This window comes from Echeneis naucrates, chromosome 2 (genome assembly GCF_900963305.1).
Source record: "Echeneis naucrates chromosome 2, fEcheNa1.1, whole genome shotgun sequence".
Taxonomy (NCBI): Eukaryota; Metazoa; Chordata; class Actinopteri; order Carangiformes; family Echeneidae; genus Echeneis; species Echeneis naucrates.
Genome location: NC_042512.1, coordinates 8,601,411 through 8,617,792, shown reverse-complemented (window position 1 = coordinate 8,617,792; position 16,382 = coordinate 8,601,411). Strand labels below are relative to the sequence as shown.

Below are 16,382 nucleotides of genomic sequence, written 5' to 3'. Positions count from 1 at the left end.
ATCTTCACTAATCTTCAGAAGGATTGATGAGAAGGAGAGTGGACTCACCGAGCCTTCCTGCAGTTCCTCACAGCTGGGATCAGTCTCCGTCGTCCCTCCTCTGATGTGTTGTACTTCTCCAGGTCAAACTCATCCAGAACGTCCTCTGACATCTGTAGCATGTAGGCCAGACCTGAGCAGTGGATCAGGGAGAGTTTCTTATCTGATCTGGTCTCTGACTTCAGGAACTCCTGGATCTCCTGATGAACTGAGTGATCCTTCAGCTCCATCAGACAGTGGAAGATGTTGATGCTTCTGTCAGGAGAGATTTTCATCTTCCTCATCTTCTTCAGGTTGTTGATGGCTCTCTGGATGGTCTCTGGTTTGGTTTCTGTCTGACCCAGCAGACCTCCTAAGAGTCTCTGGTTGGACTGCAGAGAGAGACCATGAAGGAAGCGGACAAACAGGTCCAGGTGACCATTTTTATTTCTGAGGGATTTCTTCAGGACTGCCATCAGAAAGTCCTCCAGGGCTGAATCTTGCTGTTTTTTACCCAGAAAGCCCTTCAGGACTTCCTTGTTCCTGTTGGTTTGACAGTGGAACATGTAGACTGCAGCCAGAAACTCCTGAACACTCAGATGAACAAAGCAGTAGACTGTTTTCTGGAAGATCACACTCTCTGCTTTGAAGATCTCAGTACAGAGTCCTGAGTACACTGAGGCCTCTGTGACATCAAGACCACACTGCTCCAGGTCTTCTTGGTAGAACATGATGTTCCCTTTCTCCAGATGTTCAAACGCCAGCCTCCCCAGCTTCAGAAGAACTTCCCTGTCAGCCTCCATCAGCTCCTGTGGACTTGTCTCATGTCCCTCATGGTACTTGATCCTCTTCCTCCTGGTCTGGACCAGCAGGAAGTGTGAGTACAGGTCAGTCATGGTCTGAGGAAGCTCTCCTTGCTGGTCTGTAGTCAACATGTGCTCCAGAACTGTAGCGATGATCCAGCAGAAAACTGGGATTTGACACATGATGTGAAGGCTCCTGGACTTCTTGATGTGTGAGATGATTCTGTTGGACAGCCCTTCATCCCTGGACCTCCTCCTGAAGTACTCCTCCTGCTGGGCGTCAGTGAAGCCTCGGACTTCTGATAGCCTGTTAACACATGAAGGAGGGATCTGACTGGCTGCTGCAGGTCTGGAAGTGATCCAGACCAGAGCCGAGGGAAGCAGATTCCCCTGGATGAGGTTTGTCAGCAGCCGGTGGACCGATGACTCCTGTGTGATGTCAGACACGACCTCCCTGTTGGTGAAGTCCAGTGAAAGTCTGCTTTCATCCAGGCCGTCCAGGATGAACAGAACTTTACAGGCAGCCAGCTGCTCTGCTGTGACCTTCTGTAATGTTGGATGGAAAACATGAAGCAGCCTGAGAAGACTGTACTGCTGATCTCTGATCAGGTTCAGCTCCCTGAATGAAAGCAGAACCAGCAGACTGACATCCTGGTTCTCCAAGCCCTCTGCCCAGTCCAGACTGAACTTCTGCACAGAGAAAGTTTTTCCAACTCCAGCCACGCCGTTGGTCAGAACCAGTCTGATGGGACTCTGCTGGTCAGGTGAGACTTTAAAGATGTGGTGACATTTGATTGGAGCATCATGGAGGCTCTTCTTCTTTGAAGTTGTCTCCAGCTGCCTCACCTCATGTTGGGTATTCACCTCTTCACTCTGTCCCTCTGTGATGTAGAGCTCAGTGTAGATCCTGTTGAGGAGGGTTCCACTTCCTGTTCCTGTTCCTTCAGTCACATGTTGACATCTGGTCCTCAGACTGATCTTATGTTGATCTAAAACCTCCTGTAGAACACGATCTGCTGACAGAGAAGAGACAACGTCAGACTGAAGACAGAGAGTCTGAGGATCTGATGAAAAACTAAAGACGTCAGTCAGAAGTTCAGTCTCACTCTGTTCAGGGCTGGTCTGTAGACCTGGTCTGGTTCTGGATCTTTGTCCACACTGGGGACAGGAGGAGTCTCCTGAAGAAGCAGACTGGTCCCAGTGTGAGGTGCAGCACTGTCTGCAGACCCAGTGTCCACAGCTGGTAGAGACTGGATCCTTCAGGACGTCCTGACACAGAGCACAGTGGGACGGCTGCTCCTCTTCAGAGACATGTCTTTTCCCCTTCCTGTCTCTGTGAAAACATTTCTTTATAACTGACATGATCTGACTGATGGAATAAAATGTTTGGGCATAAAAAAAAACATGAGTTGTTTCTGGTGATAAAACCCAGAAGATCCATCTCAGTGTCTTCCTGAATCTGCATGAATGATTCAGGATCATGTATATTAATCTATTAACATATTTTTATTCTCATCTTCACAGTCTCTTACTTTGTCTCTGAGGGTCCACGTCCATTACTGAAGTCTGGATGATGAAACTCTTTGGACCGGTCAGACTTCAGAGACAGACAGCTTGATCCTGGAGACTCTGGTCTGGCCTCCTCTTCCTCATCACAGTCCATCATCTTCAGGACGGACTTGGTCTGAGAGGGAAACACTTTCTGACTGACAGAAGACAAACAAGAAACAGGACAAATAGTTTGTTCCAAAGCTACACACCAAAAAATACCAAGCAAATCCAAACACACACAGTCCTTCATCTTCAGGACAGAATCAGTCTGAGAGTGAAGCTGACAGAAGATCAGAATCTCTGTCACACACGAACACACACAGAAAAATAAAGTCCCGGTCAGGTTTGTTGGTTTCATTATAGGTTTCATGTGTATTATCCATCATCACATTGAGTCAAACTGTCAATGGGGGAACAGGAAGTACCTCACTTCACTTTGTGTCCTCATTTTGTTTGTGTCTTTTTGTGGACAGAGCTTCATTCAGACTCTTCTTCCTCCACAGTGGACAGAACATGTAACTGACAGGGATTAGCAATATTTCTAATATATGTATATTAAATACAAAACACTGTTTGTAATTTGTATTTTGAGATATTTCAGTGTTGGGTAGTTTCGTATTTTCAAAATACAATAAAATACTTTTTTGTGAAACACTGTGATGACACTATTTATTTATATTTCTATCTATCTACAAAGAAAAACATCTCTGTTTGTCTGTCTGTGGCCCTCTTGCATGGTCACGCACCTGCGATACAGCTTTCGGCCAAACGTGATTTTGGCACTCTTTCACACTACAAGCACGCATACTTCATGTACTCATCAACACAAATTGCGCAGTGTTTAAAATATGAGTCAGTTTTGGACTTACCATTTTTTATTTTTGAATTTAAATTGTGAAAATCAAGGTTGTGTTCAGCAATGTTTGTATATATCAGTTAGATGGACCAAAACAAAACAATTAAATGTAAAGCAGGTAAGTAGCGTGATACTTGGAATGACAGTAAGCACGTTTACTTGACACCTAAAAAACTGAACTACAGGGTCTGTATGACCAAAACTGGGCATTTAAAGTACATGTAAACACGTTAACTCGGCTGAAATTGAGCTGAAAATAGTCGGATTAACACACCCAGATAATGTGATTGAAGGTTGATCTACTGTTGCATGTATGCAGACAGTTGGACTGGAGCTGGAGGAGGTGATCTGCGCATGTGCTTAAGTTTCACGCCAAGCTATGACCCGGACGTTGAATGGCATTTAAAACGCAAAAAGAAATATAGGAAGTCAAACAAAGCAGCTGGCTAACATGGCAAAGGTATGTGCACATTTACAAGGTGGCTGTCCAATTTTGTGCCAGTTTACCTCTGAGTTGCTAACTTGCTAGCTCACCGATCTTTGTGTCTTTCCACCTCTGTTGTGGTCTGTGACGTCATAACTCAATCGGTAGTGTCCCATTACCCCCAAGCCGAAAGAGTGCACATCACCACCTATCTTAGCGGAGGCGACACGATTTGAACAAATAAATCGATTTCAATCCTGTGCATTTATACTGGGACAAGGACAGAAGTCAGATGAGATGGCTTTATCGAGCTCTAACCACAGCTCAACTTAACTGTGCATGTAAACGTGCTTACTAACACCATTGAATCCAAACATGGTGAGTCATTTTTCTTTGTAGCAGTGGAGAGAGAGTGGAGAGCCTTTTTAATGTGGCTCTCCACCAGCATTAGTTGCTTTCATGTCATCATTTAGAGGAGTGATAGCCTATTTCAATGACAAAAAAAAGCAAGGATCAAAAGAAAACAACGCTATTGTCAATAAATTATATAAATTAAGCGATGATGCCATTTTGCAACTTTTAAGACATCCAATAGCTACTTTCTTTCCTGAGGCGTTGGCAACACTATAGTAACAATATAACAAGAAATTTCTCCAAACCAGAATGTGATCGGGGTGACTTTTGAACACGGGAAATAAATCACAAACTCATCCTGACAGCAGCCCCCTGAAGCACTCTCAGAGTTTCTGCAAAGGAATTTTCTAGATGAAAAGTCCAAGACCAATAATAATAATAATAATAGTAATAATAATAATATTAATAATAATATCTCTACATGCTGGTTGACCTCTCTATTAAAACAAACTAACAAACCAGCAGCAGCAAACGTTCAACAGTAAACAATGTAAGTGACATTGAGAGTGAATAATGAAGAAACATTACATTTTACATATCTGAAAGCAGCCAATCAGCATCCAGAAAAGTTTTCCTGTCCAGTCAAACAGTGAAACAACACAATGTGATCACAGTGATCCTGTTCACACATTTACAGATTCTCACCTGCTGAACTCACTTCAGGGAGACTTTCTGACACTTTCCAGCTTCATGTGAAGAGAAGAAGCTGCTTGTTCTCCCTTGTCAGTCCTGGTGTCTGTTTGAGCTGAGGAAAAGTCACACCCTCATAACTTCAGAGTCCAAAGTATGACACAACATCAGATTTAAAACCGCTCCAACCTGTTTTTGAAACTGCTGTAAAAAGGCTAAATGACTCCAGACTATGTGGAATATGGCCCGGGATTGAATAAAGAATAAAGAATAATGCCTTACATCCTTACATGTAATTTATTGATCCCAGAGTAGGAAATTCTCATGTCACAGCAGCAAGACTCGCTGTACAGTATGTAACAGGATACTAATAATAACAAAATATCAAATATATACAATATAATAAAAACTATAAACATACAATAACTACACAAACTATAAGAATACAATGACACATAAGGTGCTATAAGTAGCAGTTTGTTTTGTTTTTATATATCAGATATGTGACTTTTCTCTGTCAGACAGATGACAGTTATTGTACAGTGTGAGGGCATGTGGCAGGAATGATTTCCTGTATCTGCCTCTTCGACAGCGGAGCTCTAACAGTCTGTTGCTTATGTGTTGGTTATGTGTCAGGTTAAGAGGTCAGACACAGAGAGGATCAAATCCAGACAAACAGTCTGGAAATGAACATGAGACGCTAAAGATAATCTATCAGAAAATGAGTGGAATGAGATGGTAGAACTGATTAGGTGGGTGCAGCAGGTGAGTGGAAAATTGCTGGCAGGTTGGAGTGGGCGGATCGATCCACATATCAACAGTATTGATACCAAGGTCAGCATCAGTATTGGATCAATACTAGTGTGATGAATTTGATGTTTTTCTTGCAGTCTCTCTTTTATACATACAAGTCATACAACGCATGACTTGAATTTCCTCGCAGAGTGTGTGAGTGCAGCTTCTCTCTCAGTCCTAATGTGCATACAACGCTCCTCCCTCACTCCACTCAGGCTCACTTGGCCCGCCACAACTCTGCAAGTTTTGCTGGGTCAGAGACAGGTATGATCAAAACAAGGCACACCGTGCATAAATGAATGCAACAAACACGAGATATAATCTGTCAGAAAATTTGTGGAATGAGATGGTTGTACTGATTAGGTGGGTGCAGCAGACAGGTAGAGCTGGGCAGGTGAGAAAAGAAGAAAACCAGTGCAGTGTGACGTCTTTGTGTTGATTCTATCATAGCGTGCATTTATGACCTTTCCCACAGCAGAACTAACACAGACTAACAGCTTTCAGTTCATGACACGCAGACAACAAACAACATGAAAAGAACGTTTTAATACCACTAACTAAATTAAATTGAAACAACTAACAGCAGGTGGTATAAATAAACCCACTGGCTTGACATGGCTTGATTCTGGAGTGTCCGCTGCAACCAGACCAGTTCAGCCACACTGACAGTTTTGTGACTGTTTTTGGGAGGAGGGAGAGGACGGAGCTCCCAGCAGTACCTGCTGCTGCTGCTGCTGACAGAGAACTGCAGAATGATGTGTACTTTCACGAGTTTGATTCCCGGCCAATGCAATGTTTCTTTTTCCCCCAACTTTTTAAAACAGAGCTGCTCTACATGAAAAGCAGCACTGACAGGTCTCCTCCATCTCACTCTTACTTAAGCTGACTTCCAGGCCTAGATGTTGCAGTCTCATTATATGAAAGCTGTGAGTTTGACCCTCACATGGGGTTCACCTGTGCTCATCTGTTCCCCTCACACAGGAAAAGTACCCGGAAGGGACCAGCTTTATTTAAGAGCACAAACAACTAACCCTAACCCAACTAAATAAAATGTACATCAACCTAAGAAAACTAAAAAAAGAATAACTTGCATAAACTCACATACCTGCATTGTGGAGAAGAAACATTCACAGGTGTTGACAGGTTTTTCTCCTACATGCCCTCTGTGCTCTGTAACACCATGAACACAGTCACTACATGGCTCCTGTTAGCATCCAGTCTCAATAGCACACTCTGGCGTTATAAGCTAAGTAGCAGCCGAGAAACTCATGCTTCTCCACTTTTCCTCTAATTGGCGAGATTATGCATGAAAATAACAAAATATACAGTTTTACAACTTAACTCTGTGTTTACATCAACTTTGTAAGTCTTTTTTACTAACTTAGTTCAATTTAAACAACAAAAACGATTAAAAAAAATACAAAGAACATCAGAAATGCGTAATTTTCTGGAAGGAGAGTCGCGAGCAAGAGGAAATAATATGCAGCGCAAGACGGTAAATGGAGGTTACAAAATAAAATATGCATTCTACTTCCGGTGCTTCGTAGACCTCCCTCCCGGCATTTGTGTACGTTTTAAACCTTAACATCAACATCTGTGACTGTAAATTCTTTCCTACAATATTAACACTCAAAAGAATAAAAGAAAGCATGACATAAAAAAATACTGTCCTTCAAAATAAGAGTGTGCGCTTCACTGCCATGTTGTTGTCTCTGAAACCACGTCTGTGTCGGTCAACACGTGTGCTCCTCACAGTTGTGTGTCACTTCCTCAAAGGTTTGAAGTGATGTGTGAGTCTGAAGCGCTGCTGCCTTTTGTGACGTCACTGTCGTAAAAGCTAAAAGTCCAATCAGGAAGTGTGTCCCTCGCCGGGTGCGGTGGCGCGCGCCTGTAATCCAAGTTACCGGGAGGCTGAGGCTGGAGGAGCGTTTGAGCTCAGGAGCTCTGGGCTGCAGCGGACTATGTCGATCGGGTGTCCGCGCTAAGTTCGGTATCGATATGGTGCTCCGGGGGGAGCCCGGGATCACCAGGTCGTCTAAGGAGGGGTGCACCGGCCCAGGTCGGACACGGAGCAGGTCAAAGCCCCCGTGCCGCTCAGTAGTGGGATCGCGCCCGTGAATAGACGCTGTAGTTCAGCCTGAGTAAGACAGCGGGACCCAGTCTTTATGCTGCCACTATATATATGTATATATACACACACACAACACGACCTCATCCTTTATTCACACTGAAATCCTCCACAAACTGAAGGACTCTCCACCTGGAGCAGAGGACCAGACATCAATAAAAGAACAGTCTGTGATCTGACTTCATTCATTTTAACATGAGAAAAAAGCTGCAGCTGCCACCAGATCAGGAAAATTAAAATGAACAGATTAAAATAGAATTCATATGTGTTTTATATTTTACTAACTGTAGCAGTGAGCAATAAAGGCATAAACAACAAAATAAAGGAACATTATGTTGTTGGATGACAATTGTGGTGTGCAAAACCATGGACACTATCAACATTTCCTCCTTCCAGGGCTTGTTGGTGTACAGGTATGATTCTCGCTTTGGGTGCAAGAGTTCCCAGTTTCTGAATGAGCCCCTCATATGACATTTTGAATGAATTTGCTTTAACTCTTTATGAATGTCTTCTTCTATGGCAGATACAGTTTTCCAGCCCATTAATGTTGTTCACCCCTCTCCCCTCGTTTATCGTTGTTCTTTATTGCTCAATCATTTCTGACAAGAATTAATTTTCAAGTCCCACCTGCCCCCCACAAAATGCCAATGAAATACACTAACCTTACAATTTTCAAATGTAATGAAGTAGCATCAAGTAACATGATGTTCTATCTGTCACCAACTTAAGTGGCCCGTGTCATAAAGTTTTTTATCTGTTCTGATGATGATTGGAAATGTCTGTTTATTGTTTATCACTTGTTAGGATCCCCGTTAGCTGTCACTGAGGCAGCAGCTACTCTTCCTGGGGTCCAAATGAAAATGCACATCTGCAGTCAAACAGGTTCAGGTAGATGCAGAGTCCTACATTAAAACAAACCACTTGACCATCAACCTCAGCTGCAGTATACACATTACACTTCCATCACCAGATCCTCTGTATATACATGTACTTCAGAGTGGTTCTGTGGCTTAGCTGGTCAAAGTGTCTGTCTAGTATTCAAGAGCTCCTGGGTTCAAGTCCCAGCAGTACTTTGCTTCTGAATGTGACACATTGTTGATATAACAAGCTGGCAGCTGAACCTTTTCTTGCCTGGACAAGCACTGAGCGAGGTGCCGTATTCCACCCTGAACAGGAAATGTTTCAGCTGTGTGCTGTACCTATGATACTTACATTGAGGTAACTCATCTGTACATGTGAGCCATGAAGGCCAGCCCGTACTTTGGCCTGTGTGCTGTGAAGCATCGGACACAAAAACACACAAAGACAACACACGATGCCCTGAGAGACGATACCTGAGCAGGAGAACTAGTCACTGCATGTACAGCTGCTTCTTATCTGGAGTTTTTTTCTGTCATCTATAATAAAGTAGAAAAGAGACACAGCTCCACAGTAACAGAGGTGTGCTGCTGTAACGCTGAGTGCTGGATTCATGTTCAGTTTATGGTTTTAGGCTGTAACAGGAACTGGTCATCATGTCTCTGTGGCGCAATCGGTCAGCGCGTTCGGCTGTTAACCGAGAGGATGGTGGTTCGAGCCCACCCAGGGACGTATTTTGTTTAATTCACTGGTATTATAGTTCACACATGGAAGACCGGAGGATTTTTACGTTGATGCTCAGTTATCTCCATCTAGTGGACAGATGGTAGAAGTTGATTCCTGAAAAGAGGAAGTGACTTTTCCTCAGATCAAACTGTTGAAGGAGAACGAGCAGCTTCTTCTCTTCACATATTTCCTCACTGACTCAAATAGATGGAGAATGTCATTTATCACTTTCTCCAGTAATGTGTACAGTTGTCACTGTGCTGCTCCTGACTCAGTGATGCTGTTGGATGCTTATAGGGCCGCCGTTCTTAAAGTGTGGGCTCTATAATAAGCTATAATTATCCTAAATGTTGCTCCTTTTGTGTCTCACAGAGATCCTGCCTGTTTGGGAGAGCGTTACATTAAAGATTTAAAGGTCCCTGTTTCAATCCTGGGTTTCAGCAGCTGTTGTGGGTCCTTTTGTTCGCTCCCCCAAATGAGCTATTTCAGCACAGCACACAGTAGAAATGACTTCTCATTATTGCTTCCATGACCTGGAAGTGGAACTAAAGGTGTGTCCCTATCACCGGCCTTGATAATGATAACTGAGCACCAGTGAGTGCTCTCCTCCTCTTAGAGTCCTAACAACAGCACTCAGCTGTGTCTCTCCCCAAATGGGAGCTTTGACTGTGACCAAACTGTTACCTGAACAGGTGAAGCTTCATTCTGATGGAATGAACTGTTTCTACACAAGCTGCATGAATGTGACACAGAGCTCATGTTTAAAGTTTTTTTCTTCAGTACTCTTATTGTGTATGGAGCTCTGACTGTTGACATAAGTGCAGGTGACCTAAATTCAGCAGCATCATCAATGTCCTCATCTCATCCAAAAGTCTTCATCAGACAGCTTCAGGAGCTCAGTGGTAGAACGTTCACTTCCCATGTATAAGTGTTTCCTATCTACAAAATTTTACATTATGAATGAGGTATTGCTGGGATTTGAACCCCTGATCTCCTGTTTACAAGACAGGTGCTTTGACCAGCTAAGCCACAGCACCACTCTGAAGTACATGTATATACAGAGGATCTGGTGATGGAAGTGTAATGTGTATACTGCAGCTGAGGTTGATGGTAAAGTGGTTTGTTTTAATGGAGGACTCTGCATCTACCTGAACCTGTTTGACTGCAGATGTGCATTTTCATTTGGACCCCAGGAAGAGTAGCTGCTGCCTCAGTGACAGCTAACAGGGATCCTAACAAGTGATAAACAATAAACAGACATTTCCAACCATCATCAAAATGTATTCTTTCATCAAATGTTCCAGAGCTCAGGCTGTTGGTACACAAACAAAGAAAGGCATACTTGTGGATTCACAAGATTATATCAGGATCTGACCTTTTCCTGTTCCATCAGTAACCATCAAAGGAGATGCTGATTCTGTGATGTCACAAAGGTTCTAATGACATCACAGAGATCAAAGACTCCTCCCACTTTTTCTCATGAATTCCACCATAGAGTGCTGCCTGCTGCAATAATGCTGCCTTTAATAGAAGTTTAGGAACATTTAATTAAAGAATATTTCTTGATGAATGGAATGGAATGGATGGAAATTGGGTGACCGACAGCTTTTCACAGAAGACAAACTTTGGTAAGAGTCATAACAGCGTGTTCCAGCCGACACTGGTCATTGATTGGCTAATGAACACTCCCCACATACTGATCAACACACCCACCAGCAGACACATCAATCAGCAGCCATGATCACTGTGATCATGCCAACGTACCAGTTTCTCTGCAGTCTGTCTCTGAAAACACATCTGTGTCGGTCACTTCTTGATACAAATACATACTGAGGCAATAGCCTACCCACTCGTGATGTTACCAACCTGTGATATTGATGATACCCTACAGTATGCAGATCTACATGATCCTTGCAACAAACATTGTTTGCTGTTCATCATGTCATTTCCTCTGATGACACCTGAACCAAATTCTTGCTGAGACAAAACAGGTAACTAAATAAGTGACAGTCTGTTATACTCCAGTCTGTATTATATGACAAACTACAAACTGCTGTCACCTCAGGACACCATCAGCAGACCCTCAGCTGCATCCTTGTGGTTCCATGGTGTGACGCTTAGCAAGGAAGAAATATTGTCTCTTTTGGAATTGGCATTTGGAATTTTTTTCACCTCTAGTGGCCTCCACCAGAGGACGAAAGAAGGAAAGACATATCTGAGGCCTCTGTTGAGGGATGATGAGTTTACTTTGATTCATTTAAAGTGTGGATAATGTTCGGTCATAAATCCAGCCATGTGAGTTCCCATAACCAGTTTCATTAAAAAAGGACTGTGATTTTGCACCTTCACATGCAATGGTGGTATAGTGGTGAGCATAGCTGCCTTCCAAGCAGTTGACCCGGGTTCGATTCCCGGCCATTGCAGTTTAACTTTTGCCAGAGGAAGGTCAGTCTTTTCTCTACATTATTCACAGTCATGGAACTTTGTCTGCATCCATCCAAAGGGAAGCAACATGAAGCCAGAGTGTTCAGGCAACCACAAAAGCTAAAAAAATTTGCTGAAAAATTAGCCCATCAACGTGAGTACGCAAAGATTTCCTGATTAGATCGCACAGAGGCTCAAAATTTGCGTGACTTCACATGTGTCTTTCATGAGACATTTTCCAGCTAAAGGTCATGTCTCATAATGTAAAGGAACATTCAGTGTGTGTGTACTGTTATTGTGTCTGGAGCTCTGACTGTTGCCAAACGTGCAGGTGACCTAATTCAGCAGGACAGGCAGCATTATCAATGGCCACTGCCTCATCATAGTCCTTGTAGTAGAAGAGTAGCTGCTGCCTCAGTGACAGCTAACAGGGATCCTAACGAGTGATAAACAACAAACGGACATTTCCAACTGTCATCAAAATGTATTCTTTCATGAAATGTTCCTAAACTTCTATTAAAGGCAGAATTATTGCAGCAGGCAGCACTCTATGGTGGAGGTCATGAGAAAAAGTGGGAGGAGTCTTTGATCTCTGTGATGTCATTAGAACCTTTGTGACATCACAGAATCAGCATCTCCTTTGATGGTTACTGATGGAACAGGAAAAGGTCAGATCCTGATATAATCTTGTGAATCCACAAGTATGCCTTTCTTTGTTTGTGTACCAACAGCCTGACCTCTGGTTCTGACTTGTGTGGCGTTTTGTTTTGATGAACCTCATTATTTACACACAGCACATTCAGGACATTAATGTAATTAATTTATTTTATGCTAAAGAAACTTTGGTAAGAGTCATGATGGTCAGCCACGTATGTTGGGGGTATTTTCAGATCCAAAATACATCCCTGTACATCAGAGTGGTGCTGTGGTTTAGTTGGTCAAAGAGCCTTGTTGCTCAGTTGAGATGCTGTAGAAACAAACTGCTTTTGGGTTTTCATCAGCTGTAGGTTACAACGATCAATATTATAGATATGACAGACAAAATTCTCCATGTCTTCCTGTTAATCAGTGCTGCTGAAAAACTCATGTCTCATGATGGGACATCCAGTATGTATATGTAGCAGTATGTATAAATAGCAGACGATGGTTTCGATCCATCGACCTCTGGGTTATGGGCCCAGCACGCTTCCGCTGCGCCACTCTGCTCGGGGTGTTCAGGTTGCAGTCTCCTCTGGAGATTAGTGTAATCTCCAGTGTAATTTCCCAGATGATCACATCCACTTTGACAGAAAGTGGATGTGATCATCTGGGAAAGATTTTGTGTTTGTCGAAGCACACTTCAGTAATTACAGAAAAGGCTGCTTTAACAACATCAACAGGTTTCAAAGTTATCTCGAGAGAGTTCAAAATAATTAAATTTTTCAATCACCTGTATTTTTCAGTAAAAACACTTTCCCTGACCGGGAATCGAACCCGGGCCGCGGCGGTGAGAGCGCCAAATCCTAGCCACTAGACCACCAGGGAAAGATGCTGCCTTGATGCGGCCTCGTATAGTTCCAAACATCATCTCCACGGTGTTGGAAATTACTGAAATTACTGCTCCATATTATCCTGCTTAGTCACTCAACCAAATTACTGACTAAACTCCTGCAGAAGAAGTTACATGAGGTTATCTCAACAACCTTAAACTTCAATAAAGAGGCACTGCTGGGAAGGTGAATGCTGGCACGCTGTGTTGCGCTTTGTTGAGCTAAAGATACAAATAAAATTATCTAAATTAGCTTTATTTCCAAATGCTTGTGTGGTGCGACTGCTCTTGTTCTTTCTGTACCTCAAAACGTTTTACATCTGAATCACATGTAAACACAAAGGCTGCCCCACTGTCACCATTCAGAGCAGCTGTGAAGATTATTGATACAAATACATGCTAAGTCAGCAGCCTACCCATTGAGCTAACTCCGCTGTGCTAACATGCTAGCGTGCGCAGGGAGTGTCAAATGCCACTCATGTGCATGAATTCACATGCACGCACACACACAACTTCATGTTGAGGAGTTTGGTCTCTGGTCATCTACTTCTTTTTTACATGTTCATTTTGGAATACATTTTCAGTGCCCAGTTTTATTTTCGCTGCAGTTACTCATGTTAACCATTCTGAGACAGTTTTAACAGCTAAAGAGTTTAATCATCACATCACAGGAGTACATCCAGATTACATCTTTTGTTCACACTTAGTAAACACATTTTCTGCCATGCTGATGATACCCTTCCTGTCACTGACCATTTTGAAATCTTGAATTCAGAAATCCATCCCTAAGACTTCCCTCTCCTTTGTACAGCACACATTTACTTTGAGATAGTGTTGTGTTGCCTTTGTGCAAAATTACTGCCCGTAATAGGACAAATTTTCATTGTGTGCTGAAGATCCCTCACTCTAAGTATCCACTAAGTCATGACATAGCTCACTTGGGAGAGCGTTAGACTGAAGATGTAAAGGCTCCTGGTTTTTGGCATCAGAGGTGGTCCCTGAGGGAGTTAAGTAGAGATGAAAGAAAAGCAGCTTCTGTCAGAAGTGGGATTTGAACCCACACCTCCAGGAGAGACTGTGACCTGAACGCAGCGCCTTAGACCGCTCGGTCATTCTGACAACAGATGCTGAACAATTAACCGAAAAATTTGCTGAAAATTAGCCCATCAAAGTGAGTCCACAATACACAATGACTGCCTGATTAGATCGCATGGAGGCTCAAAATTTGCATTTCCTCACCCGTGTAGAGCGTTTCACTGGTAAGATTCAGGTTCCACCGAGATTTGAACTCAGATCGCTGGATTCAGAGTCCAGAGTGCTAACCATTACACCATGGAAACCTGCTGGCATGTGCTCATGCAGATGTGGATGGAATTTTAGTCCTTTAAAAGCGTGGGCAGTCAAAGGTCGACCAAAATACCTTTGTCCCAAAACCTTACAGCAGTAGAGGTGAAAGAAAATCTGTCATTTCACTCAGTGGAGGTTCCAATGTGAATAGATGGCAGGAGTCACGTTCCTTTTGGCAAAGGAAGTGCCAAAAGTTTCCAAGGAGGACTCTGCTAATCATGTGTATTCAGTGTTGTTTAAGAACAGTTTAACGTGCAAACAGAAAACAAACAATTGTAGAGTTCTTACCTGAGCTTCGGTGATGCAACACTCCGTTTATAACAGTTTTACATTTAATAAAACACTTCAAGATTGTACTCGCTCAGCCACACAATGACACACATATGACATATGATTTTTTTCACAGATAGAAATTATTTCATTCAGTTCAAATTTGGGTGCCCCCTGCCAAACCTACATGTTTTCATACACAAGCACGAACTCTGGTTGACTGTGATGTTTCTCATTTCAGCCCACCTGGTGTTGGTATCGTCTTTCACTGGCTTCTATAACTTTTGTTCACAGGGAGACAAAAAATGCCCAAATTAGCTGATTAGTTTTCATTGACAAGAAACAAACTGGCAGTGGTGGGATTCGAACCCACGCCTCCGAAGAGACTGGAGCCTTAATCCAGCGCCTTGGACCGCTCGGCCACACTACCCTGTGAACAGAAGTTAAGGAAGCCATTTTCCTGTTGCAGCCTGCTATAAGATAAAAATTAAGAAAAAAAAATATATAATCTTGCTGTGCAGGTGCAAATGAAGATCATTATATGCATCATAATCATGGACCAGTAAAGATGGTGACAGATAGAACATCATGTTATGTCAGCACCACAAAAGTAGTACAAAGAAGTACCAAGATGTACAGAGGATCTGAAAATATTGCAAAGTAAGTGGCTGACCATCATCTAACCCTCCTACCAAAGTGTGTCTCCTGTGAAAAGCAGTCAATCACTAATATCCCTTCTCCTCAGCACAACATTACCATTGCTCCAGTTGCCAAGATGTTGGACTGAGGGTTCCAAAAGCTCAATCAGCTGCTCCAGGTGAGGCTTGAACTCACAACCTCGGCATCACTCCGCAGGTTACTGTCATATAAGTATCGCGCGATAACCGATTGTGCCACTGGACCTTGTGACATGTCCCTCCTGACACGTTCTGTGAAACAAACTTCCACCCGAAATGGCTCAGTTGGGACACTTTTTTGCAACACTCCGTTTATAACAGTTTTACATTTAATTAAATACTTCACTGCAAAAATGACACACATATGACATTATGGGAAATCTCAAAACTGTGTACAAATGTTTGGAGGAGAAAATGGAAGAAAGATGTGTTTGACAGCCTTTTGGACACACAACCAGTCAGCGTGACGCATCCAAACTCACAATATTTCATGGTGTGGGTGAAAGAGGAGGGAGAATATTGGAAATGTAGGTCAAAAAACATGAGTTTGAACCTCACTCAGGTACCATCTCTGATGCCAAAACCCAGGATTGAACCAGGGACCTTTAGATCTTCAGTCTAACGCTCTCCCAACTGACTGCTCAGCCAAACCCACCTCCAATATGATGGCAATGCAGAGTAGAGTGTATCATATATCCACTTGTCACATGGAAGACCACGTTTTAAAATTCACATAACAGTCTGTCTTTTGTGGGCATTTCGTGTGCTTGTAGCAACCTGGCTAGTTGGTAGAGCACGAGAGTCTAAATCTCAGGGTTGTGGGTTTGAGCCCCACGTTGGGTGATTAAATAGCTTTATAGACCTGAAGATACCCAGCAGAACTCTGCCTCTGCCAGCTGGCCTTCTTCCACAGTGGATCCTGGTGCCATGTGT

The 16,382-nt window shown here is 43.0% G+C and overlaps 6 non-coding genes across 6 annotated transcripts; 2 read left to right on the top strand and 4 right to left on the bottom strand.

The window, feature by feature from the left end:
- Positions 1–9,135: 9,135 nt before the first annotated feature.
- trnan-guu (transfer RNA asparagine (anticodon GUU)) lies at positions 9,136–9,209 on the top strand. Its single transcript has one exon. It is a non-coding gene; the product is annotated as a tRNA-Asn (tRNA).
- Positions 9,210–11,554: 2,345 nt separating this feature from the next.
- trnag-ucc (transfer RNA glycine (anticodon UCC)) lies at positions 11,555–11,626 on the top strand. The gene has a single exon. It is a non-coding gene; the product is annotated as a tRNA-Gly (tRNA).
- Positions 11,627–13,079: 1,453 nt separating this feature from the next.
- Positions 13,080–13,151, bottom strand: trnae-cuc (transfer RNA glutamic acid (anticodon CUC)). The gene has a single exon. It is a non-coding gene; the product is annotated as a tRNA-Glu (tRNA).
- Positions 13,152–14,191: 1,040 nt separating this feature from the next.
- Positions 14,192–14,274, bottom strand: trnal-cag (transfer RNA leucine (anticodon CAG)). Its single transcript has one exon. It is a non-coding gene; the product is annotated as a tRNA-Leu (tRNA).
- Positions 14,275–14,423: 149 nt separating this feature from the next.
- Positions 14,424–14,495, bottom strand: trnaq-cug (transfer RNA glutamine (anticodon CUG)). The gene has a single exon. It is a non-coding gene; the product is annotated as a tRNA-Gln (tRNA).
- A 625-nt stretch (positions 14,496–15,120) lies between these two features.
- Positions 15,121–15,202, bottom strand: trnal-aag (transfer RNA leucine (anticodon AAG)). Its single transcript has one exon. It is a non-coding gene; the product is annotated as a tRNA-Leu (tRNA).
- Between the last annotated feature and the right edge of the window lie 1,180 nt (positions 15,203–16,382).